Genomic DNA, 27,809 nt, shown 5'->3' with positions numbered 1-27,809 from the left:
AACAGGTTTTGACGGCGGAAAAAACAGCCGCTTGACATATGGTACCTACCACCTGTTGTTTCCCTCTTTTCACCTCTGTATACAATTCAATAAGTTCATTTTTAAACTCAAATAGCCTGTCTACGTGCTTTTTTATCTCTGCCGCACTTTCCCTCATACGCGGAAATGCATTTAGATCCCGTAACTTCTGCGTTGCTAACATACCAGTCAATTTCTTCCATCTATCTATAAGATACTTCCCCATGCATTCTAACAATACCTGTTGTTCACCGAGCTTCTTATAGTCATACATTGCACTCAGCCTGGATCCCTCGTCATTGCCTTCAATGTACATTTCTGCCCATTCTTTCAGTTCTTCTCTCCTCTCCGTGCTAACCGCACTACGCGTTACTCTAGTGCTCTCTCTCTGTATAGGCCCCGCCTCCATGGAACTGCCTCCTGCGGCAGCTGCTAATTCATGCTCTGCCGGTGCTGGGGGGAAATGATGTCCCATGCACAGGGGAGATGGTGCAGTTGGAACAACAGGAATGGGGGGTGGCAACTGAGGTGGAGCAATGTGTACTGCTGCAATAGTGTCAGTATTGCTTTAAGGACGTTCTTGTCTTTGTTCATTCAAAATGTTATTTATTAGTTCATCTGATGCATGCAACTCTTTTTGTGGATATATTTTTTGTATGCCTAATTGGATACTCCTATACCCTCTTCTGATATCCTCAGTCCATTTAAGCTCTTCTAGTTCTAGCGCTTTTTCTGTGTTTGATTTATGCCTTTGTGCATGTTTCTCCCTACTTTTTAAATGGACGTTAGCTTCTTTCCTCCAGTCTCTTATGACGTCAAATGTCGCGGGGCGTGCTTTCTTGCGCAGCAGTACTGATTCTAAGGCCCTCATTACACGTGTGGTAAAAATCTCAAATTACTGGCATGGAGCTCTTAACGTGTCCGCCCTCACAAGAGGGCGCTAATAGCGTACCATTACGAGTACGCGGACACAAGCATAGCATCATGCCGGTAATGACCCTACTGTCATGCCAATAAAGACCCCAAAAAGTCACTTACCGCCCTCGACGAAAGTGCAGATAGCACCTCCGCTCTCACGCTGCATGCAACTGGAAATAGCGTCATCGCACAGGCACAGGAAAGAGCACGGTGGCCATCTTTAAAAACACAATCCATTGCCATCCTCTGCCCCCTGGACCTGTTTGGAGTAGCTTGCAGTTTGAAATCATCAGGGACACCCTCGACATGCCCAAGGCATTAAAAAAAACCACCGACCGGCAGTGGAAAGAAAAATTCACCTCAGAGCAGCTAATCATGCTGACCCAGACACTAGCCGACAATGCCGCCGTTGTCTTTGCCAACAACATGCGGCGGGAGACACTTATTAAAAAAAAGGCAATCTGGGCTGATGTTGCGGTGAAAGTTAGTGCAGTGGGCACCACCACCTGCAATGTGTGTGAGCGCAGGAAGAGGTGGGACAACCTCAGACTCCGGGTGAGAAGCATCCTTGCCGAAAACCACAAAATAGCCACTGCAGGTGGATCCGGTTCACCCATCAAACTAAAGGAATGGGAGGAGACCTGTGCAAACCTAATCGGAGTGGAATCCATTGAGGGAGTCGGCACTATGGAGAATGGCATGACAACCACTTCAGATGGAGGTGAGTGTACACATGACAGGATGCTATGTGAATGTACTGGTCCCCCCAAATGTGAGCCCAGAATCATCTCATGGATGGACAAACATCCACACATGCATCCATCCCTGCCCATGTCAGTGTCAGACCCAAACACACACACATGCACACATCACCAGAGACAAGTGCCAAACACAACCATGCATGGATGAGGCACTACTGACACATCACCTGCATCCCCAACAATGAAGTCCCAATGGCCACAACTACATTATTGATGTATTCTGCATAAAGTACATAGAAACGTAACCAATGCCATCCCCCTTCTTGTCCCTGACAGGCTCACATACAGACAGTGAGGATGCCGGCAATGCATCCCAGGCACCCCCTGCAAGTAAGAGAACAAGGGCACAGGACTCTGAGGACACCCCCACGACATCAAGGGGCAAGGAGGGAAGGTTCCACATGATGAGTGTCAAGCATCGGAGGAGTGCCACTGCCAGGACAGAAGTAGCCACACCACCAACTACAGCCCCACCACCAGAGGTGAACCCACCACCACCAATCCCAGCCACGGAGGGCCCACCATCAGCTGCGCCAAGCTCCGCAGGAGAGGCAGCAGCCACTGCCCCACTATCTGATGTTGAGGACACAACAGATGTCACAATGCAGATGCACACCCCAACCCCTCCTGGAACCCCTGAGCCATCACCACCCCAGACACCTGGGTCTGATGCCACTGGCGAGGACAACATTCTAAGTTCTATGACCCCCCCGGCGGCTTCACCTGCTGACATGGATGCATCAGAGGGCACAGCAGTCACTCCACCAGCTCCCAGCACTGCCCTCGACCTGGCCACCATCAGTCAGCGGCAACAGGAACTAACTGTGCTGGTTGGCCAGCATGTGGAGGAGGCTGCCCATCTCAGGGCGGAGATTGTGGAGACAGCAAGGCACTCCAGGGAGGGGATGGAGGCCTGTACATACAGGCTGTGTGAGGAGATAGGCAGACTTAGGGAGGTCCTCCCTCGAATAGCGGACACAATGGACCGCCACTTCACACCACCAGGACAGTCAGCCACGTCGTCATCCGCTGGTTCAACGTAGACAAGCCCCCTCTGCCGCTCCACACTCACCACCAGGCGCATGTCTAGCCAGCCTCCAAATGCTGCTGCAGACAATGGCCAATAGGGAGTTCATGGTGAAGCTTCTGCGTGCATGGCCGGACGGAAACATAGTGGCAGACACATGAGGAACTGTTGTGGGGGGTGGGGAAAGGGTGTTATGGGTCTGATTTGGGGGGTGGGGGAAAGGGTGTTATGGGTCTGTTGTGGGGGGTGGGGGAAAGGGTGTTATGGGTGTGTTGTGGGGGTGGGTGGAAGGGTGTTATGGGTCTGGTGTGGGGGGTGGGTGGAAGGGTGGTGGGATGTTTGGGGACATGCACTTTTTAGTCTTTCCGTTACTTAATACACTGGTGTCTGATCAAAACACAGACTTGGACATCTTCATTGTGTTTGTGTAGTTTATTGGCGACAGGGTCCATTGCGTGCTTCCAAACATACACCAGTGCATTCATACCCATATCCATGTGACAGTAAAAAACCACGTAACTCAGAATATTTGGTTGATCAGATGTTGTCTCACAGCACGTCCCTCCTGACCATCCCCTCTTGCATGTCCTGCATCCCCTTCACCTCCGTCCTCATCACCATCATCATCCTCATCAGGTGCTTCCATTTCAACGTCAGGGGGCAGTGGCACATTCCGTCTAATACACATATTGTGCAGCATGACACATGCCATGGTGATCTTGGCCACCTTCTCATGGCCATGTAGGAGAGCGCCACCAGACCTGCTAATGCACCTAAACCGTGTCTTCAAAAGGCCAAAAGTCTGCTCAATCACATTGCGGGTACGTGTATGTGCACGATTGTATTCCCCCTCGTGCCTGTTTTGTGGGTTCCGTACAGGGGTAAGGAGCCACCTCTTCAGGGGATAGCCAGCATCACCTGTATAGGGGGACAAATGGGGACCTGTTACTGTTCAGCTCAAGTGCGGCCAGTTCATTTCAGGCTTTTTTAATTTGCATTGTGATTGAAGTGCACAATTAACAGCATACATGCAGACTGTGTGACTGGAATGTGCAAAGGTAAGGGCGACCCTGCAAGTACACATGCCCCGTCAATGCCTACAACAGTAATTGACATGTCCTGGCTGAAGCCGTGTGTTAGGGGTTTCTTGGTCCTAGGCAGATTTGGTATCACACTGCTGGTGTACTGCCATTCCAACATTGATGTTGCCATGCTGAGAGGCATTACTTGAGTTGTGCTATAAGTGCGTGGTGTAATGCTATGGCTAGGGGTGATCCCTTCGCATGCATTCAAGGCCACAATGCATTATTGATGTTGTGCTGCGCTCATTTTGTATGACTATGTTGGTGGCATGTATGAGATTTGTGTATTTTGTGGTGTGGAATGTTGTGCAATGTGGATGTGGATGGATGTTTGAATTTTCTGGACCTTGATTGTCATCTATGTTATGTAGCTCACACTTGCATGCCCATTCATCTCTGGTACGTTTTGGGCCTACCCAGATGGATGTTGCCGTACCTCTGTATGTGCATTTGTCCAACGGACAACAAGCTACACCCAATCGCAGTATGTATCTCCCCCTCAATCACACTGCCATGTGCTTGCCCTGCTACTCACCAAGTAGCGACGAATGTTGTCCGGCTTGTCGCTCCATGTAGCGTGGGATAGTTGAGTTCCGCAGGACCATGGAATCATGGGTTGATCCAGGAAATCTGGCACAGCAATGAGTGATTATCTTGTTGGTGTCACATACCATTTGGACATTGATGGAGTGGAATTGCTTCCTGTTTCGGTACACTACTTCATTGTGATGTGGGACCACCAATTCCACATGGGTACAGTTGATTGCCCCGATGCACCTTGGGATGCCTGCCAGTGCATAGAAGCCAACTTTGGTGTTTGCAATCTCCTGGGCAGTCCAGGAACAATATGTGTTCAGGTGCATGCTTCAGGAGGGGATCGAGTACCTGGGTCAGCGTGCGTGAGAATACTGGTTGCGAGATGCCATGCATCTGCCCCACCGTATGCTGGTAAATGCCTGTGGCCAGGAAGTGGAGCACAGTCACCACCTTGAGTAGAGGGAGGGTGGCAGTTTGGATGTCTATGAGGCTCACAATGTCGTTGTGTATCATGTCTACAATGCTGGTGATGGTATCCCGGTCCATACGGTACAGGGTGTGTCTCTGCTCCGGGTTTAGGTTAAATGGACTGGCTCTGATCCTGGGGATTGGTGGGTGCCTCTGTGGTATGATTAGGTGCCGTCGTGGTGCTTGCTGTGCCTGTCTTGCCCTCCTCCTCCTCCTGCGTCTCCTCTGTGCTGCCTGCTGCTGCTGCACTGCGATCATGTCCTCCAGCCCATGTAATGCTGCTAGTATTGGAACCATCTTGGTGTGGGAAGGGGTGTGGTGTGTTCCTTTTGTGCTGCCTGAGTCTCCATTGCCTCCACCTGTGCTGATTGTGTCCACCTGTGGCAGGTGGGAACACTGCTCAGTTATCTTAACGGGTGGTTCGCGATGGCGGTATTAGCGCCATGGCGGTAAGGGGTTTTGGGTGCTTTTCCATGCCGCTATTGCCATGTCTGCCTGGCTTGTGATGATGTGCTAATAGCGGCATGGCGTAAATTACGGACTCGAGGGTCGCGCGCCCGCGGACTGGCCGCTATTAGTGGCACCGTACTTAGCAGTGCCGCAAATAGCGGTGAGCCAGGTCGTAATTTGGATGGGGATTTAACGTTACCGGTATTCCATTACCGGTAACATTAAATCCCTACCGCATACCGTGTAATGAGGCCCAAAGTGTTCTATACGGGCCATCTCAAAATTACCATCTTTCGGCCACTGCAAATCTACTACATGTCTGGTCTGCCGATGCCAAATTTCATTAAACATTATTGCTCCTATTCCATATTTCACATACATCTCAAACGCTGGTGTCCCTATGGGTGGCACAACCTGGCCAGTTTCCAAAGATTGTCTACCGCAGTGGAAAAATCCCACTAGACAGGAAGACAATTTTCCTTTCCCTGGGTGTTTGATCTTGCAAGAGAAACTCTCAACCAATATCAGGGCTGTTAAGAATTGGGGCACGACTTACCTGATCAATCAGCTCATCTCTCAAGATGCAATTCGTCCAAATACAGATGCAACCAAGAATCATTGTGACTGCGTATCTGGCTCAATCTGCCTCGTTTCGGGACCCTCGCCTCAATGCTCTCTTGCCGCTGCTCGTCGATCAGGGATCGGTTGTGTACAGATCTGCAAAGGAGTCTCTCATCACTTTCACTGGGGCGCCCGAACACTTTCTGATCCCGGCTCGATGGCCTTATCCTCGATTCATTTTCGCCTTCTTAAAATTCAACCTACACGATGGAGCAAATGGGGGAAGGTCTCTATTCGGGTGCCATTTTTTGCTAAGCCCTGAAGACCCTTACATATGGAAACAAGGCACAAGGCACCAAGTGATACGACAGACACGAGGTTCGATTTCCAAGTAGTACGGTTTATTGCAAAGCAAATATTCTCAATCGGCCTACTGGGTCTAACGTCTCCCAACGTGTGTCACCCAGACCTTGTGAGACGCAAGAGAGCTAACATTCTCAACAGTATCATATACATAAAAAGACAATCGTACAATCTCTTTGTGACACATCAAAACCGCCCATAATGTATCTTCTTGAGCTAGGGTTCGGTAATTGACAATTATGACAAATATGACACATTATGACACGTTTCTTACTCAATCTATATTACTCGTTTTAGCAACAGTTGCAATTTGCAGTAAGTAGACATAGTTCTTTGTTATGAAGAACACAAGGCACTTGTTCAGTGAGGATGCTGTCTTCGTAGGAGAGACACATTCCAAAGTGTGTTATCTACTGGTTTCTATCCGTGAACTCGGGGTCAGCCCGATCTAAGGAGAGCCCCGAAGGTGGGGCCTCTAGGAAAGTATAATTCATGCTTTAACAGCCTGTTACTACAGTTTCAGCGAGACCGGCCGGCACCTGGCCACTGATTAAATGCCTCTCTGCTCGCCTTCAAGGACTTGTGAGGGAGGAAAACAATGTATTTCTGTACTGCTTGGCATTTCTGTCTGCGCCAGTCTCTCAACATGTAAACTGTGGCCTTGCTCTGTGCATGAGCTTTATGAAATAAAATACATTTTGCAAAGCGTTGAACAGAAAGGCAATGAAAGAAAATAGCGGATCTTGCACAAAATGGACGCTCCATGGTTATGCTGACGATTCTCTATTGGCGATGTAGGTTATATGATGCGATTGGTTTTTCGGCCAACATGATATACCTTCTATGCTTTGGTAGGGTAGTTTCTAAACTCACAGAAGGATACAAACAGACTTGTTCTCAGTATTATCCTATGGAGGAAAGGGGGAGGCAAATGCTTCATGTTTACTTACCGCCCTGACTACAATTTTCCAACAGGACTGGATGGGCCAACTGGGGGTCACTGGAGGTTTTCCCAGCATTGGTTCCGGTGAGAGTTGGCCAAGAGCTGCGGCTGCAAGGATTCTTCTGGTTGGGTCCAGGAGCAGAGTGCAACCCTTGGAGATGGAGGAATACAGAAGGCACCAATGCAGACCTCTTCAGGACACTTGGTGGAGAGGATATATTTTCCTGCCACTACCTGTATTATATCATATGTGGAAAGAATTTAGAGACACAAAGACTGCCTCTAAATTAAGTGAAGAGAGACCGAAAAAGGCATCACTTTATTCAACATGTATGTTTCTCACCAATTTATCACAACCAACGTGCACATATGAGATGCAGGTGGTTATCTGTTCCCTTGAGAGATAGCAAACTATAGATAGTACAACATTTCCCACACATATACTTTTGATCTGGTCCAGTGACTGGGTTTTAACCAACTTTAAATCTGACAACTAGAAATGAAGAAGGCGCCAGTTCAAAGTGGCATTAATGAATAAATGGTGCCCCTGATGCACTGAAACAATGTACATTACCGGAATATACAAACAATACATGCTGTTAAAACGCAGAGCAGCATTGCATTTCATCAAAAGTCACACCGTTCCCTATCCTTTTCCAGCATTGGATCTTTCATGGATTCACATGCTTTGAATATTCCCCGTCGTCAGGCTGGGAACCTCTGTCTTTTTTAAAATAGCGTTTTCCCTTGGAAAACTTCGACACTTTAGTGTCCTATCGACGTCCTTTTGGGGCGCATAGGTACCACCCAGTCAGACGTAGGGTATAAATAGACCCGCCCACACGGCTTCTCTTCAGATTTCAACTGTCTCCAAAGTGTCGGGATCACCTTGTGCTTTCTACACATTCGTGTGTTGTGGTCAATTTTTTTTCCCAATGTTGGGAAAAGTGCTATTTTGGCCCTGCGCTACTTGCGGAATGAAAAAGGTATATGAAGGGGACGGGCACATGGACTGCCTCTATTGTCTCTACCCTCACCACTCCGCCAATGCCTGTGACATCTGCAAGGGTTTCTCACAGAAAACATTGAAAGACCGCAATCGGCGGTTGATATCGTGGCTGAAGGATGGGGCCTACCTTCCATCGGAGGTAGGATTGGTGCGCAGCCTAGCATCGGAGAGCCCTGATCCTGCAGTTCCTCGCCGGTCGGTGTCAGCAGAACCGCCGGAAAAGAAGTCACGGCCTATGGAAAAGAGTGACCGCCCTTTTCGGGAAAACACCTGACGAAAAGGGCTCATTCATCGTCTAAACATGGTCAGTCTGACCAGTCCAGAAGGCCTGAGACATGTTCTTCTTCTTCAAAAAAGGACAAAAGGACTCTTCAAAACGCTCCTCCTCAGGAGACCATCATAGGTCTTCCTCGAGTAGAGAATCTTCGAAGCACCTATCCATAGAGTCAAAAAAGGTGGGATCACCTGAAAAATCACAGCTGCCAGCGCCGTCGGCGGGAGTCCCGTCGTCGACGGCTTCACTGCCGGCTACAGTGTCTGTCTCCACAACTGCGATTGACGAGGGCCCAAGGTTTCATCATCGACGGTCGACGTGCTACCAGTGAATGGAGCTTGGCAGCCTTCGGCGTATGCCGCCCTTCTGCCGGACACCTTATTACAGCAGCAGTCCGCCCTTTCAGTGTCGTCGATGGAGGGGGAATGAGAGCCTGTGGTAAACCCAACAAGCTCCGGCTTACAGGCCGTTGGCCCTTCGGCGACAGCGGGAGTACAGAATGTTTCACCTGTGTCTCCTCTGCTGAACCCGCAGTCAGTGCTGTCTCTCCAGGTCTTACCGACACTGCAGTCCCTATTAAGTCAGCTGGATTTGAGATTGTCTCCCGTGGGTATGCCCCCGGTAACACCAATCGTCGACGCGGCAGGTGCCCCTTCGTGTGCAACGTCCACGGCTGAGTTGCCGGCTTTCCGGCCGATGTGCACAGAGCCTCCTCGTTCCCACCCAGAGGAGGGTGAGCTGCCGGACTTTGATTCCGACCAAGGTCCCAAGGACTCCATCTCTGACATCTTGTCGTCGCCATCAAGAGACCCGACATGGGAGTCTGATGTGGAAATAGAGGCTCCTAGGAGTCCGGCGCAACCGTCGCCCCGCATGACATTGGGGCATTTCATGCTACAATGGCAAAAGCCTGTGTCGAGTTTGGTCTGACCCCAGAGGAAGAACGAAAAGAATGCTTCCTATTTGACCACATGGGAAAGAGAAGGAAGGCGGTTTTCTCTGTTCCAATCCTGGACCATGTCTGGGAAGAAGGCCTACGCACCGTGCGCCACCCATTTTCAGAGCCTGCAGTTAAAGGCAGGATAGAGAAAAAATATAAGGCCCTGGACTCTACCCCAAAGTGTTTGGTTGCACAACCCACCCCTGAATCAGTGGTGTCACCGGTGGCTAGCAGGAAAGCCAGAGCACAGCACAAATGCACTACACCTCCTGACAGCGACGCTAGAAGACAAGATGCCTTCGGAAAAAAGGTTTTAGCAGTGGAGGCGACGACAGTTAAGGCCGCCAACTTGTTGACGATTATGGCGCGCTACAACCGTGAAATGTGGCATCGGCTAGCACCTCTGTTAGAACATCTACCCGAGGAACACCGAAAGGCGGCCATTTTGCTGGTGCGTGAGGGTGAGGAGGCGTCAAATCATTTGGCAGAATTTGGTTTCAAGAAGATAAATAATGGGGTGGTACTAAGGAGGCAGGCCTGGCTAAAGTGCACAGACTTTAGTCCAGAGGTTCATTACAAAGTACTGGGCATGCCCTGTGAAGGGGAACAACTGTTTTGGGAAAAAATAGATGAAGACCTCAAGGGCATGAAAGAGGACTCCGATACGGCGAGGTCATTGGGAGCTTTGCAAAGCGGCCGGTCATTTCATCCCTTTCGCCCCTTCCGTGGAGCTTCGGGAAACACCCGATTTGCTGCCTCCAATGACTGGAATTACAATCGGTCTCGATACTCCTCACAAGGACATAGACGGGCAGTACAGTCTACACGAAGAAGCCGTGATTTTCAGGCATCCAGAAGGAAAGTAGGACAGCCCTCTTCTGCCAAGAGTAAACAAACAAAATCACAGCAATAACGGTCTTCGAGGAAATGTGCTGGGGGGCAGTGTAGCCCTACACATCGACGAATGGGACAAAATTACATCAGACCGTTGGGTATTGGACACAGTGCGGTTGTGCCACTCTCTGGAATTCAAGGACCCACCTGTTCCCATTCCTCCCGTGTATTCTGTGCAACCTCATCTTCACATCTTACAGCAGGAGGTTGTGATTATGCTACAGAAAAGGGCTATAAAATTGGTTCCAGTGGCCGAGAGAGTTCAGGGAGTTTACTCCCATTACTTTGTGGTCAAGAAATCCAACGGCATGTGGCGACCGATTCTGGACCTTCGGGCGCTGAACAAGACTCTGCTACGCCTGAAGTTCAAGATGCTCACACATCAGGAAGTCATTAGGTCGGTACAGCCGGGGGAATTTCTGGCATTGTTGGATTTGAAGGACGCATACTTCCACATACCTATGCATCGAAGACACCGAAAATTCCTGCGATTTGTGGTGGGTCAAAATCATTATCAATTCGGAGTGCTCCCGTTCGGTCTAAAATCGTCCCCCAGGACATTTACGAAATGTGTGGCACCGGTGGCAGCGGGGCTCCGTCGAGAAGGTCATTGCGCCTACCCTTACCTGGATGACTGGCTGATACACAGCTCATCTCCAGCGGCGACGCAGGCAAGTCTCAATGTTACCATGCGGCTGTTACAACGACTAGGCTTCGCCGTCAACTTTGAAAAGTCATATCTATCTCCCTCTAGGAGCTTGGTATTTTTGGGCGCAGAATTCCAAACTCAGTCAGGCCTGGTGAAGCCTTCCGTGGAGAGAATTCGGAAACTCAAGCAGAAGGCGGCAGAGTGGAGAGTCGGAACGAGAGTGTTGGTCAGAAAATACATGTCGTTGTTGGGAGCCATGGCGTCATATATTCCGTTGGTGAAGGACTTTCGTCTATTCATGAGGCCAGTGCAAGAGTTTCTGGTGGACCGGTGGGCTCAAAGTCGCGGGTTATGGTCCGAAAAGGTGGTGGTCAACGGAGACTTACAGGAAGCTCTTCGATGGTGGCAGCTCTCGGACAATCTTTCTCAAGGAGTGCTGTTGCTGGAGCCGGAATTTCAAGCTACAATTGTGATGGATGCCTCTCAGACATGGTGGGGAGCGCATCTGGGGACCTTCCAGGTTCAAGGTCTGTGATCTCCAGTGAATCGAGTCTTCACATCAATGTGCTGGAACTGAGAGCGGTTCATTGGGCTCTAAAATCGTTTTTGCCACGCATACGCGGCTCTGTGGTGAGAGTGTTGACGGACAATACAACCACAATGTTTTATCTCAGGAGGCAGGGGGGCACCCATTCCAGGGTACTCTCTCGAGAGGCTCGAGAGGCTCAGGAACTATGGTATTGAGCCCTTGAACAAAACATCAATATTGTGGCGTTTCATCTGCCGGGGGTGATGAACGTGCAGGCGGATTCTCTCAGCAGAGAAATGAACCAACTCCACGAGTGGCAGTTGAAGGAACAGCAGGTGTCGAGCATTTTCCAGAAATGGGGTTGTCCTTCATTGGATCTTTTCGCCACTGGAGAGAACAGAAAGTGCAAGGTGTTTGCCAGTTCGCTGGGGGATGCGTTCTCGTTCCCGTGGACGGGCAGGTTCGCGTACGCATTCCCTCCATTTCCACTCATTCGGCTTACCCTCCAGTGGATGTAGAAATACCCATGCCATGTCATTCTGGTGGCCCAGTACTGGGCCAGGCAGCCGTGGTTCTCAGACCTACTCCATCTATCTGTAGCAGAACCAGTGTGGTTACAAGTGACGCCAGACCTTCTGTTTCAAGACAAGGGTGCAGTTTGGCACCACGATCCGGGCTCTCTCAGCCTGACGGTGTGGCTCCTGACTTCCCCGAATTTGGCCTACTGAACATTCCTACTGACTGTCGCTGCATTTTGGAGGCGGCTAGAGCTCCGTCCACGAATATTTCCTATGCATGCAAATGGAAAAGATTTTGTGTGTGGTGTAAGGGTCAGCCTGGGATGGACCCTTTAAGCATTTCATCGGAGCAAATTCTGTCCTACTTGTTGCACTTGGCAAAGAAAGGTTTGGCATTCTCCTCCATAAAAGTACACCTGGCGGCCATTTCTAGATTCACTCAGAAGAGGCATGCTACCCCTCTGTTCAGTGATCATCTGGTCAAACATTTTCTAAGAGGATTGGTTCAGACTTTTCCTCCAGCCAAGAAATTCCCTACTAGTTGGAGCCTCAATCTGGTGCTGTAGTTTCTGACGAAAGCCCAATTTTAACATATGTCGTTGTCGCCAGTTCTTGTCATGGAAAGTGGCATTTTTAGTGGCCATTACTTTGGCATGAAGAATATCGGAGTTGCAAGCCCTAGTGATTGATCCTCCGTACTTACGTTTCTTCAAGGACAAGGTGGTGTTGGCTACTAACCCGCATTTTATTCCAAAGGTGCCAACTACTTTTCATAAACTCTCTTCCATTGTGCTGCCATCATTCTTCGCTTTGGCTTCCTCATCGGCAGAAAAGGTGCTGCATACGCTGGATGTAAAAAGAGCATTGACATTTTATCTGAGTCATACTCAGGAGTTCAGACGTTCAAGACAACTGTTTGTGGCTTATGGACACTCAGTCAAGGGAAGAGCAATCTCCAAAGAAGGACTAACTCGCTGGGTCTCTTCGGCTATTTCCTTCTGTCACTCTAAGGCAGGAAAGCCTTTGGAGATGCGCCTGAAAGCGTCGTCAGCAGCGTTATGGTCGGCGATTCCGCAGGTGGACATTTGGTCGGTGCCGCATACATTTACTCAGCATTATTGCCTGGAACAGCACCATGGTGCAGATGTACAGATGGGACGTGCAGTCCTGCGACACCTGTTTCAGTAAGCTAAGCCCCTCAGCCTTGGGGTATCTGTTTCAATGTTTCCACTGCTAATGTCTTCTTTGCTGTTCTTATGTGTTGCGTTCCTGATGTATTGGTTTGCATTACACGCCACCATGCTTGATGACTACTGCTATGTAATCTATTCAAAGCATATGAATCCATGAAATATCCAATGCTGCAGAAGGGAGTAGTTTCTTACCTGTAACTCCATTTCTCCAGCGTTGGTATCTTTCATGGATTCAGATGTGCCCGCCGGCCTCCCCTACATGCAAACCTAGTTGGTGCCTCTACTTTGGAGGTTAAAATCTGAAGAGAAGCTGCGGGGGCGGGTATTTTTATACCCTACGTCCTATTGGGTGGTACCTAAGCGCCCCAAAAGGACGTTGATAGGACACTAAAGTATCGAAGTTTTCCAAGGGAAAATGCTATTTTAAAAAAGACTGAGGTTCCCAGCCTGACGACGGGGAATATTCAAAGCATGTGGATCCATGAAAGATACCAACGCTGGAGAAATGGAGTTACAGGTAAGAAACTACTCCCATCATGGAACTGTATATTTGAAAATGTGACAAGGCCCAAGGTGCCAGAAACGTTCCTATGTAGACAGTGTATTTTGTTTTCCAACAGCAATGGACACCTTGGGTTATTCTTTCAATAATACATATTTAAAAGATAACAGTGGTTTTTGTATATATGTATTTCAGGGCCTATTGTGATTTGTACATGCACAAGTTTAAAATAGGCATACATTACTGTTTAAATGTACAAGAAATCAATGGTATTTAATGTGGGCTTTGGCAATGCTGGTTATCTCTCCAGTGAACATCTGTGACAAGTTAATTGGCTCTCTTTTAGCCCTGCATACATGATCAACTAGGGGGAGGGCTAAGGGTCCCAGGAGAGTTGCCAAGACCATATGGAGTAGATAGTTGTTTTTTTCTTTATTATGAAAACACATAAAGTTTCACAGAGAAAGGGCCTCCTGGCCAATCCCTCAAAGTGAATGAGATGCCCCCACCCACCTGGGCTTGTTTTATGTAAATAAATTAGAAAATACATTTAATTGCATAAAACCTTCTTATAAAAAAATGTCCTCTCCTGAGATAAAATCTAAATTGAAGTCACTAGCCATGGGAATGCAGGCTTTCAACAAAGCTCAATGTGCATAGAGTGTCACCTATTTACAGCAAGTTATGCAATAAAGTCCACAAGATGGCCAGCTTAATGGATAAATGAACAAAGAAAGCTGAATTGTTTACAAATCAATCATTGAATGAAGGCATTATAAAGAACTGCTCACAAGATATCATGGCTAAAGTTCAAATATAGGGTATTTTCTTTTAATTCTACCATTATTTGCTGCAATAGAACAATGAGTATGCACATTTAACAGAGTGATATTATCTAGAGACACATGTTTATCATGACCTTGACATTCAGCACTCATCCATTCAGCTATCCTCCCTATGATAAAAGAGTATTTATCATAGGGAGGATAGCTCAGGGCAAACGTGCTCGCCTTGGATACAAGATAGCATGGAGCACCGCAGGTTTGATCCCCGGGTCTGCGCTTAGAAACCTCTGGGTATTAAGTGCATTATAAATAACCTATAATATATGTGCCCAAATCCAAATTGCCTACATTTTTAAAATAATGAATAGAATTATGAATATTAAGAACTTGCTGAAAAATTATTGTACATATGTATGTCACATTTCATTCCATCCATCTGGGCCAGTGGATTCCAGAAATCTATATTTATCAATGTACCACAATGTTATAAGAATATTCAAAATGAAAACATATTTGTATTCAAAAGTATGAGAGCAGACAGCCCCGACCTTTTTTCATGTATAGAAAATACAATTAACCTATGAAGATTGGGGGTACATTGTCTCGGATTGTTGCACTTATATGCACTTCAATAGAAAGATTTGACCAATCAAAAAGTGTGAAATCACCATAACAAAGCATGGGAATATCACCCAGGATAAAAAGGGAAACACACAGGGAAGAGAGAGAAGTATAACACCTGTACGAATGGATGAGTGCTGATCTTGGGTCATATTTGGAGATGTAAAAAACGTGCCCAATAGGGAGCCTGAACTGGATTAACTTTAGGAAGACCTTCTTTCCCAAACAGCGAGAATGGGATCCGGAGTGGCCAGCTGAGTGTTAATTCACTGAGAGCATGTGATGGTCTCTGCTGGCTGTCAGCTTTAAATAATTATTCAATATTGAGTTTCAGTGTTTTTCCACTGAATTTAAAGACAAGAAGATTTTATTGAACAAGAATCAATAGATTGCTTCAACATTGTGTGCAGTGTAAAACTAATAGCATATCTGTGCTACTAAAACACAGCCCTTGTAAATTAAATCCTATCAAATTGTACCCAGAGTGTTTTTTCAGGTATAGTCAACCACTTAAGCATTGATTCCAATGTCAATGTTTCATAGCCGAAAAGCAAATTGCTTGATAAACTGCAACCTGTGAAGGCCATAGAGACTTAAAAAGAGAGACTGTATGATAAAGGGCGGTTAGTTGTGTCAGTTCCATCCCATACAAAATGATGTCAATGTAAATAACATTCTCTATTTTATCTTGACATTTCAGAATAGTGCAAGGGCTTTGTAAAAGGCGGGACCCAATATGCAGAGTGGAGTTGAAGGGGTATTCTTCCTTGTATTAGACAATAATAAAACCGTTTTTCTATGTTGGTTGAGTGAACCAATAACCCAAACCAACAGAATTAGATGCAACCCATCATAGCCTGCAATTAAATTGCATGCACAGATTAGAAACCCTCAGCAGCATTTTTAGAAGGGGAGGGAATACATTTCTGTTGAATGATAAGTCTTGATATTCATGTAACCTTTCTCTGGAACCATTACTTGTGGTTGATACTGGAGAAAATAAAGGGGGTAATTCATAGAATTTAGCGCACAAGTGGCGCACGCGGCTGGCCCACAGTGTGCGCGTGCGAATCCCTGCGCCAGCCGCGTGCGCTAATATCCATTTCCGCGCACAGCGTATTCATGGATTCCAGCTACCAAAACCAGCCATGGTGCACAGTGGCGCAGTGACCCTGCAGCAGCGCCAGTTATGCCCCCAAGAACGCCTCTCGCGCAGGGAAAAGCCATCAAAATCCCCAATCCAGCGCAAAGGGCTGCGCCAACCCTGTACCAGCACGGCAAGCGGGCTACGTGTATCACTGGTGTGCGCGGGAAGTACCTCACGTCATTTCAGCTGGGTACGTGTATTTCAGGGGTGCGCTGGAAGTTCCACACGCGATTCCATAAGGGTACGTGTACATCAGGGGTGCGCGGGAAGTTTCACACGTGAATTCAGCAGGTACGTGTATATCAGGGGTGCGCGGGAAGTTCCACACGCAAAGGTCCTGGGTACGTGTATTTCAGGGTGCGGGGGAGGTTTCACACGCAATATCAGCAGGGTACGTGTATATCAGGGGTGCGCGGGAAGTTCCACACGCGAATGTCCTGGGTACGTGTATTTTGGGGTGCGCGGGAAGATTCACACGCGATATCAGCAGGGTACGTGTATATCAGGGGTGCGCGGGAAGTTCCACACGCTAATGTCCTGGGTACGTGTATTTCGGGGTGCGCGGGAAGTTTCACACGTGATATCAGCAGGGTACGTGTATTCCAGGGGTGCGCTAGAAGTTCCACACGCGAATGTCCTGGCTATGTGTATCTTGGGATGCACGGAAAGTTTCACATGCGATATCAGCAGGGTACGTGTATTCCAGGGGTGCGCTGGAAGTTCCACATGCGAATGTCCTGGCTACGTGTATCTTGGGGTGCGCGGGAGGTTAAACACGCAATATCATCAGGGTACGTGTATTTCAGGGGTGCGCTGGAAGGTCCACACGCGAATGTCCTGGGTACGTGTATCTTGGGGTGCGCGGGAAGTTTCACACGCGAAATCAGCAGGGTACGTGTATTTCAGGGGTGCGCTGGAAGTTCCAACACGCAAATGTTCTGGGTACGTGTATCTTGGGGTGCACAGGAAGTTTCACATGCGACATCAGCAGAGTACGTGTATTTCAGGGGTTCCGTGGAGTACTACACGTGAATTGGCCGTGTGGGTCCTCCCAGGTGTTCGTTCCACAACCTCCACGGCCCCTGCAGGCAGCCCACACCACGGGGGACTAGCCTGCACCTCACTCGTCCCCCTGCACCCCCACCCCTCAGCACTGTGGGGCACCTGCCAGCAGGCCCCCACTCATGTCCAACTCATGTCTCCCATCACCCCCACCTCCCAGCACTGTGGTGCACCCTCCACCAGGCCCCAACTCATATTCCCCTGCACCCCCACCCCCCAGCACTGTGGTGCACTCACTGTTAGGGAGAATTCTCTGTTTAGGCTGAATTTCCTAACCTAGTGAGTCCCCCAGCAGCTTTGCTGGATTTCGGGAGTTTGTTTTTTCCATCCTGCCAAGAGTGAGACTCTTTTCTCCCACTCTTGGACATGTATGTGTGTGTAATTCCTTTGAAATGTCAATGTGTTCGATGGGCTATGGGGTCTTTTACTCCATAGGGTCTCATATGTTTTTCTATGTGTGTTACACCGCACCCTACGTGCCGTAACACTGGGGCGTCCTAGCGGACCTCCACCATAGACTCCATACCCGGGGACTGACTACTGTCTCCCCGGGCATGTAAAGTCACCATTGGCTTTACTAGACCTAAATTTACTAACAGGACTAGTACAAACCATCTTATTGTGGACGTACTAGTAGGGGTAATTCGATTACTCCTGGACCTGTTACTCGAGGGGGCACTGTCACGTCCCCCCTCGTCGAGTTTTGGCTGGTGGCAGTGGAAACTACTTGTTATGTTCAACCCCGGACATAACCCTATGGGATTCATCCCATTGTTGGAGATTGATACTTTTTCTCGTTAATCTCTAACGTACCACCGATCTACTTATCTTAAATAAGTTTATCGGATGGTATTTTCTGCCAGAACTCAGTTTGTAAAATGGCGTCTGTGTTCGTCTCTGTGACTCCTAAACCAAAGGTCGAGCCCTTTTTTTCCACTTTTGGCGGGCTCTGTACAGAGACCCTCCAAAGTGGTGCCATTCTGTCTGGGTTACCAGAGGGGTGTGGGAGGGGGTTTAGGCACCCTGGACCAAGTTGCCTTGCCAACTCTGGTCGCACTCTGGAGTGATTGGCCCAAGTGGTGAGCCTTCCCGCTCACCACTTAGCATGTGTTGATTGACAGCTAGGCTGAATGAATGGGGGTTTTCTGCATAAAAGAAGAAGGGCTTTTGGGACTGCATCTTCAGAAGTCGCCACAGGACCTAAGAATCCGACGAGGGTAACGCTGAGCCGACCTGCACGACGACACCTCCAGTGGAGCCCTGCGGAACCGACTCACCACTTCCTGACGACAGAGGAGATCTCCCTGCCGGAGAGTCTCTTCCCCTGGCTGGTGGAAACAACCAGCCCCCTTTGCTTTTTATTCGCCTCAGGACGCAGTGGTCGAAATTGCCCGTGCAGAGCACCCCGGCAACGGGATAGCCACTACCCCTTTATCGCGACCAAAAGGTGGTGCCTTGTGACGGAGCACTCCGCGGCTGGTCTCTTCCCTGGTGGTGCACCGGACTTCCTTTTTCTTCGACGACGAGAACCTCTCTACTCTTGGCAAAGACCCGACGTGCATCCACCACCAGGAACATCTGCCCCCACCGGAGCTGCCCTCCACAATAAGGTACTGTGTCCGCCTGGCTTCCCTTTCGATCGGATTGAGCGAGGTGTCTTAATCCTCTCCTTTCCGTTGGGTCGCCTCCAAGCTTTTCTCATTTATCGTTCTGAACTGGTTCAACCTGCCGATAACAATTTGGTACTAAGACTTGAATGCATCTCCACTAGAGACTTTTTGGGACATCGCGCCTTGCCTCCCTCCGAGTGGGCCTGGCCCCTGAACTTCATGATCTATTGTGATTCTTGCCTTCCTGCCTTGCATTTTTATTCACGAAGGATTGAACTGTGTTGATTTCATGACCTGCCTATCTTTTTCTCTCCAATCCTAATTAATGTTGGAGTGTCATCTAGGTTGAGGTATACACCTCTGTCTGAAAATAAGTGATACCGGTAGAACCTAGAGTTGTCGAAATATTGCTAGGGGGATTGATCGTTTTCTACTCCGTAGAGTAATTGTGGTTGATTTGTTTGCCGTGATTTGCCTTAGTGTTTTTCATAGATGTTCTGTTATAAATAAATACCTTAATATCTTTACACTAAGCCTCGTTGCGTGTTTGCTTGTCTTGCTGTGAAGAATTGCCCTATTTTGTATACTCCACATACTGCTCAACTTTTCTTGAGACAAGTCTGACTGCTCAGCCACAGCTACCACGTGAATCTGTGTGGTGCAGACTGCTACCAAGTGGGTTCACCGCCAACGCCTGTAGTCCTAAATCTTTTGCAGTGGTCCCAGAGGGAACTGCACAGGTTTCCGCCTAACACTGGTGTACAGCGGTGGGATTTGTATCGAGTATACAGTTTACAGTGCTTTTCGACACTGTAGGATAACTAACCACAAAACTTTGCACAAAAAGCAACTTTCAAAAAACATGTCTATGATGGAAACTTACAGCCAAGAGTCCTTGTCAGGTGAAAATACTGAGAGTCTGCGAGCTCTCTGTAGGCAAGAGAATCTTTCTGTAAGAGGCAAGAAGTTAGAACTAATCGAGAGATTGCTGGCGAACCAAAGTCTGGGTACTGGTTCCGAGGAACCAATCTCTCCAGCGACTGTAGATAACAGTGATGGTGTTGATCTGAATCGTAATTCTGATGATAGCGATGAAGAGGCTGACGAGGATGGAGAGGCTAACGAAACTGTCTCCCCTGCTCCTCTACCCGCCTTACCAGCTGTGCCTACGGGGCCCATACCAGGTCCCACAAGTAACCCTGCTTATTTTGAACTTGAAAAAATGAAGCTCGAACTAGAATACAAACGGTTCTTGGCTAAATCTGAACGAAACCAAGAGCTCGAGTTCAGACGGATGAATGCCCAGGCTGAGCAGAAGCAAGCTGAGTTAAGACTCAGGGAAATAGAACTTAATCACGAGTTAGAGATGAAAAAGTTGTCTATGGAAAATGCTTCTCTCTCCTCTGGTTCCTCTAGGAGCTTCAGTCCCAAAAGACCCCGGATGCCGAAGGAATTAGTGGGTATGTATGAACCAAGATTGGATGTGTTTGATTGGTTGAAACTGTTTGAATACAATCATGGGCTCCAGGACATCACTGGGAATGCTTTACTTCCCTGGTTGTTCTCTAGGCTCCCTCCTGTTACAACTGATGTGGTAATGGAGTTGGGGGAGGCGGATAAGACGGATTACGAAAATGTGAAACTAGCTTTAATAGCTAGATCCGGGAAGACCCCTTCCCAGTATTTTAAGAGGTTTAGAACCCTCAAAAAGCATGGTGGTACCCCTTGGGCTACCTGGGTGAGTGAAGGGTTGAAAAACTTAGAGGGATGGATTAAGGGTTACAAAGTGAACACTTATGAGGGTATGAGGAATCTTTTTATGTTGGAGTCTATTTATGATGCCTGTTCTCCTGAGCTCAGGCAGCACTTGGCTGATTCGAAGGAATTGGATTCCCGGGCACTAGCTAAGGCTGCTGACTTGTGGGTTGCCAACAGGGCTACTCATAAGGATTCTGGGGCAACTCAGAAAAAGGATGAGGGAAAACAGCCTAAAAAAGACTCAAAAGAGAATTCTAATAACTCACATTCCAAAGAGGGCCCCAAACAAAACCAGAAGGGTAAGCCACCGGGAAAACCACAGCAGAATAGTGTGTCTTCTGATGCCAAACCGGAAGGACGTCAGAACAAGCCACCATTCCAGAAAGCATTTGGTAAATGCTTTGTTTGTGGCTCGACTGACCACGTGAAAGGAGATCCCAGATGTAAGGGTAAACCTTCAGGGGTCCAGCTTGTCTCCTTAGCCTTCGCTCCAGAGGAGGAAGTCCAAATGGCAAGTGGAAACTTTCTACTGCTGGCTGACGATCCCATTGGAGTCTCAGCCAGCGTTTCTTTAGTATCTCTGGGGTTGTGGGAACAACAGAATTTAGATGTCTATAATTCTATCCCCGATAATACTAAAGAGTATTATAAGGACAGTGTCCATGTGAATGGTCAGGAGACTCCTGCCATTAGGGACACTGGGGCCAGCATAACTGTGGTGGATAAATTGTTTTTTCAGGACGAGGATGTGGCTAAGGCAACCAAACGCCTCACCAAGTTAGCTGGAGGGCCTGTGCAGATGCTTCCCCAATTACCAGTTCTCATCCAGTGTAATGACATGACTGTGAAGATACCTGTCAGCATACAGAGTGAGGTACCAGGACGCGTACTGTTGGGTAACGATTTAAAAACTCTCGGAGTTGTATCGCATACTCCCAGACCTCCTAGTAAACGGTTACAGGAGCTAACCAGACCTGAAAGAGAGAGGACCATGCGCGGTACTCTCGGGGAGATGATGAAGGAAGAAATCACTCCTGCTCCACTGCAATTGTCGGCCGCTGTCTCCAAGACATCAGAAGCAAAAGGGAAACCTAAGGCTTCTATCCCGAAACCAGCAGCCAGCATTCCAGTGCAGCCAACACAGACTTCCCCCCGGTTGTCCAAAGTTACACCCGTAACTCCACCTCCAGCCGAGGCTGAGAGGGAGGTACGACCCTGTGTGGTAGAATTAGACTCTGAGGAAGAGCTAATGGAAGGCCAGGAACTCATTGGAGATCTGGATCCTGTCGACCATCCTGAGCTGCAGTCTTTACTGGCAGAAGGTGGACCCAGCAGGGCAGACTTCAGTAAGGGACAGAGAGAATGTCCAACTCTGGAAGGTCTTCGCCACCAGGCAGAAGCTCAGGCTGAAGGGCAAGAGCCTGGGAAATACAGGTTGCACTGGGAAGATGGCCTCTTCTACAGTGAACCGACCGAGTCTGCACCTGTAGACTACAAACGACTTGTAGTACCCCAAGAGAACAGACCACAGTTCTTGCAATTAAGCCACGAGATTCCTTTGGCTGGTCACTTGAGTTTCAAGAAGACTAAGGAAAGGCTCTCTCTCTACTTCTATTGGCCGAAGATGGGGGCCGAAGTAGAAAAACACTGCAGGAGCTGCCACACCTGCCAGATCTCTGGTAAGGTTGGCTCCAAGAATGTGGCACCTTTAGTGCCTCTCCCAGTTGTGGGAGTCCCATTTGAGAGAGTAGGGATTGACATCGTTGGTCCCCTTGATCCTCCAGCCTCCTCTGGCAACAGGTTTATCCTTGTTGTAGTAGACCATGCTACTAGGTATCCTGAGGCAATTCCTATGAGGACTGTTACGGCTCCGGCTGTGGCTAAGGCCCTCCTTGGTATTTTTACTAGGGTCGGGTTTCCTAAGGAAGTAATCTCTGACAGGGGGTCAAACTTTATGTCCCACTACATGAAAGCCATGTGGAAAACCTGTGGAGTTACTTACAAGTTCTCAACAGCCTACCACCCACAAACCAATGGGTTGGTAGAACGGTTCAACCGAACCATGAAGGGCATGATAGGTGCTTTAGAGGAACCCCTTAAGCGTAAGTGGGACCTTCTATTGCCATGCCTTCTCTTTGCTTATAGAGAAGTCCCTCAGGAGGGAGTAGGTTACTCTCCCTTCGAACTACTCTATGGTCATCCCGTCAGAGGTCCATTGGCCCTGATTAACTAGGGGTTGGAGAGTGCTCCTTCCCCCAAGCCAGTCAGAGTGACTGACTACGTGATAGGTCTCTAGGAGAATGTCACACATGATGACGGAAGCAAGCGATAACTTGAAAGCTGGACAAGCATTGGTCAAGCACTGGCACGATCAAAAGGCTAACATGGTTGAGTTCGCTCAAGACCAGCTTGTTCTCGTTATGATCCCAACAAGGCAGAGGGCCTTGCAAGATAAGTGGATGGGACCCTTCCGAGTAGTGGGTAAACTCGGAGAGGTTAACTATCTGGTGGACTTGGGCAATCCCAAGGAGGCTCCGACAGTCTTTCACACCAACCGACTTAAAGCGTATGTCTCACGACCTGATGTAGGAGCGTTGCTTCTAGCATCATCCGAGGAAGAAGAAGAGAGTGAAGCTCTTCCGGATCTCCTCAGAGGCTTGCCTTTAGATGAAAAAATTGAAGTAGTGAATCTCTCCTCCAATCTGACACCCGAGCAACAAGAAGAGTGCAAATCTATGTTGAATCAATTTGCCTCTCTGTTCTCGCTTTCACCAGGCTTGACCCCTTGGGGCCAGCACGACATATTCACTGGTGACTGTCTGCCAGTCAAAAGCAGAGGATACTGCATGTCAGAAAACGTACGAACCCACATCAAAGGTGAGGTCAGCAAGATGCTCGATCTCGAGGTAATAGAGCCCTCTACTAGTCCATGGTCTAGCCCAGTTGTGTTAGTACCAAAGGCCGGATCTAAAGAACTTAGATTCTGCGTGGATTATAGAGCTCTTAATGCAGTCACCAAGACTGATGCCCACCCTTTGCCAAGAACAGATGAGTTGGTGGATAAACTTGGCGCCGCCAAGTTCCTCAGCACATTTGACTTGACGTCAGGCTATTGGCAAATAGCCCCGACAGACCATGCCAAGGAGAAAACTGCATTTTCTAACCCCGTTGGCTTATACCAGTTTAAGGTAATGCCTTTCGGATTGAAGAATGCACCTGCTACGTTTCAACGGATGGTAAACCAGGTTCTGATTGGGATGAAGGACTTCTGCTTGGCATACTTGGATGACATCGCAGTGTTCAGCAATTCCTGGGAAGAACATGTAACCCACCTGAGAGATGTTTTGCAGGCTCTTGGACGAGCCAATCTGACCATAAAGGCGAGTAAATGCCAAATTGGACAGAGTAAGGTAGTCTATCTTGGGCATGAGGTAGGCGGTGGAGAAATAAGGCCTTTGCTCAGTAAGATTGAAGCTGTGCAAAATTGGACAACACTGACTACTCAAACCCAGGTGAGAGCCTTCCTAGGCCTCACTGGGTATTACAGGAATTTCATAGAGAACTATGGGACCATAGCTTCTCCACTGAATGTCATCTCCTCGCCCAAATTGCCTAAAAAGGTTAAATGAAACGAGGAGTGCAATCAGGCTTTCTGAAAAAGGCTCTTTGCCAAGCCCCAGTACTCAGAGCTCCTGATTACCGCCAACACTTCATTGTGCAGACAGATGCTTCAAATGTAGGAATAGGTGCCGTACTCAGTCAACTGGATGGGAAAGGTAGGGAGCACCCCGTTTGCTTCATCAGCCGCAAGCTGAAGGATCCTGAAACAAGGTGGGCAACAATCGAAAGAGAGTGCTTTGCTATCGTGCGGGCTCTGAAGAAGTTTAGGCCATACTTGTATGGTTCTACTTTCGTCATTCAGACTGACCACCAACCCTTGAGATGGTTAATGCAAATGAAAGGGTAAAACCCAAAACTATTGAGATGGTCGATCTGCCTGCAAGGGTTTGATTTCACCATTGAGCACAGGTCAGGATGTCACCACCAAAATGCTGATGGTCTCTCTAGGATGTATGTCATCGAATAGAGGTATGAGATTCATCCAGGAGTGGATTAAATCCTCCTGTCCCTTAGTCTGGGGGGGGGCGAGTGTTAGGGAGAATTCTCTGTTTAGGATGAATTTCCTAACCTAGTGAGTCCCCCAGCAGCTTTGCTGGATTTCGGGAGTTTGTTTTTTCCATCCTGCCAAGAGTGAGACTTTTCTCCCACTCTTGGACATGTATGTGTGTGTAATTCCTTTGAAATGTCAATGTGTTCGATGGGCTATGGGGTCTTTTACTCCATAGGGTCTCATATGTTTTTCTATGTGTGTTACACCGCACTCTACGTGCCGTAACACTGGGGCGTCCTAGCGGACCTCCACCATAGACTCCATACCCGGGGACTGACTACTGTCTCCCCGGGCATGTAAAGTCACCATTGGCTTTACTAGACCTAAATTTACTAACAGGACTAGTACAAACCATCTTATTGTGGACTTACTAGTAGGGGTAATTTGATTACTCCTGGACCTGTTACTCGAGGGGGCACTGTCCCGTCCCCCCTCGTTGAGTTTTGGCTGGTGGCAGTGGAAACTACTTGTTATGTTCGACCCCGGACCTAACCCTATGGGATTCATCCCATTGTTGGAGATTGATACTTTTTCTCGTTAATCTCTAACGTACCACCGATCTACTTATCTTAAATAAGTTTATCGGATGGTATTTTCTGCCAGAACTCGGTTTGTAAAATGGCGTCTGTGTTCATCTCTGTGACTCCTAAACCAAAGGTCGAGCCCTTTGTTCCACTTTTGGCAGGCTCTGTACAGAGACCCTCCAAAGTGGTGCCATTCTGTCTGGGTTACCACAGGGGGTGGGAGGGGGTTTAGGCACCCTGGACCGAGTTGCCTTGCCAACTCCGGTCGCACTCTGGAGTGATTGGCCCAAGTGGTGAGCCTTCCCGCTCACCACTTAGCATGTGTTGATTGACAGCTAGGCTGAATGAATGGGGGTTTTCTGCATAAAAGCAGGGCTTTTGGGACTGGATCTTCAGAAGTCGCCACAGGACCTAAGAATCCGACGAGGGTAACGCTGAGACGACCTGCACGACGACACCTCCGGTGGAGCCCTGCGGAACCGACTCACCACTTCCCGACGACAGAGGAGATCTCCCTGCCGGATAGTCTCTTCCCCTGGCTGGTGGGAACAACCAGACCCCTTTGCTTTTTATTCACCTCAGGACGCAGTGGTCGAATTGCCCGTGCAGAGCACCCCGGCAACCGGATAGCCACTACCCCTGTATCGCGACCAAAAGAAAGTGCCTTGTGACGGAGCACTCTGCGGCTGGTCTCTTCCCTGGTGGTGCACCGGACTTCCTTTTTCTTCGAAGTCGAGAACCTCTCTACTCTTGGCAAAGACCCGACGTGCATCAACCACCAGGAACATCTGCCCCCGCCGGAGCTGCCCTCCACAATAAGGTACCGTGTCCGCCTGGCTTCCCTTTCGATCGGATTGAGCGAGGTGTCTTAACCCTCTCCTTTCCGTTGGGTCGCCTCCAAGCTTTTCTCATTTATCGTTCTGAACTGGTTCAACCTGCCGAAAACAATTTGCTACTAAGACTTGAATGCATCTCCACTAGAGACTTTTTGGGAAATCGCGCCTTGCCTCTCTCCGAGTGGGCCTGGCCCCTAAACTTCATGATCTATTGTGATTCTTGCCTTCCTGCCTTGCATTTTTATTCGCGAAGGATTGAACTGTGTTGATTTCATGACCTGCCTATATTTTTCTCTCCCATCCTAATTAATGTTCGAGTGTCATCTAGGTTGAGGTATACACCTCTGTCTGAAAATAAGTGATACCGGTAGAACCTAGAGTTGTCGAAATATTGCTAGGGGGATTGATCATTTTGTACTCCGTAGAGTAATTGTGTTTGATTTGTTTGCCGTGATTTGCCTTAGTGTTTTTCATAGATGTTCTGTTATAAATAAATACCTTAATATCTTTACACTAAGCTTTGTTGCGTGTTTGCTTGTCTTGCTGTGAAGAATTGCCCTATTTTGTATACTCCACATACTGCTCAACTTTTCTTGAGAGAAGTCTGACTGCTCAGCCACAGCTACCATGTGAATCTGTGTGGTGCAGACTGGTACCAAGTGGGTTCACCGCCAACGCCTGTAGTCCTAAATCTTTTGCAATGGTCCCAGAGGGAACTGCACAGGTTTCTGCCTAACATGCACCCTCCACCAGGCCCCAACTCATGTTCCCCTGCATCCCCACCCCCCAACACTGTGGGGCACCCTCCACCAGGCCCCAAGTCATGTTCCCCTGCACCCCCACCCCCCAGCACTGTGGTGCACCCTCCACCAGGCCCCAACTCATGTTCCCCTGCACCCCCACCCCGCAGCACTGTGGTGCACCCTCCACCAGGCCCCAACTCATGTTCCCCTGCACCCCCACCCCCCAGCACTGTGGGGCACCCTCCACCAGGCCCCAACTCATGTTCCCCTGCACCCCCACCCCCCAGCACTGTGGGGCACCTGCCAGCAGGCCCCCACTCATGTCCAACTCATGTCTCCCATCACCCCCATCCCCCAGCACTGTGGTGCACCCTCCACCAGTCCCCAACTCATGTTCCCCTGTACCCCCACCCCCCAGCACTGTGGTGAACCCTCCACCAGGCCCCAACTCATGTTCCCCTGCACCCCCGCCCCCCAGTACTGTGGGGCACCTGCCAGCAGGCCCCCACTCATGTCCAACTCATGTCTCCCATCACCCCTACCCCCAGCACTGTGGTGCACCCTCCACCAGTCCCCAACTCATGTTCCCCTGAACCCCCACCCCCCAGCCCTGTGGTGCACCCTCCACCAGGCCCCAACTCATGTTCCACTGCACCCCCACCCCCAGCACTGTGGTGCACCCTCCACCAGGCCCCAACTCATGTTCCCCTGCACCCCCACCCCCCAGCACTGTGGTGCAGCCTCCACCAGGCCCCAACTCATGTTCCCCTGCACCCCCACCCCCCAGCACTGTGGTGCACCCTCCACCAGGCCCCAACTCATGTTCCCCTGCACCCCCACACCCCAGCACTGTGGGGCACCCTCCACCAGGCCCCAACTCATGTTCCCCTGCACCCCCACCCCCCAGCACTGTGGT

The sequence above is a fragment of the Ambystoma mexicanum genome, chromosome 5p (genome assembly GCF_040938575.1).
Source record: "Ambystoma mexicanum isolate Mex_15411 chromosome 5p, UKY_AmexF1_1, whole genome shotgun sequence".
Taxonomy (NCBI): Eukaryota; Metazoa; Chordata; class Amphibia; order Caudata; family Ambystomatidae; genus Ambystoma; species Ambystoma mexicanum.
The sequence above is the reverse complement of the archived record's forward strand: the minus strand, read 5'-3'. Positions refer to the sequence as shown.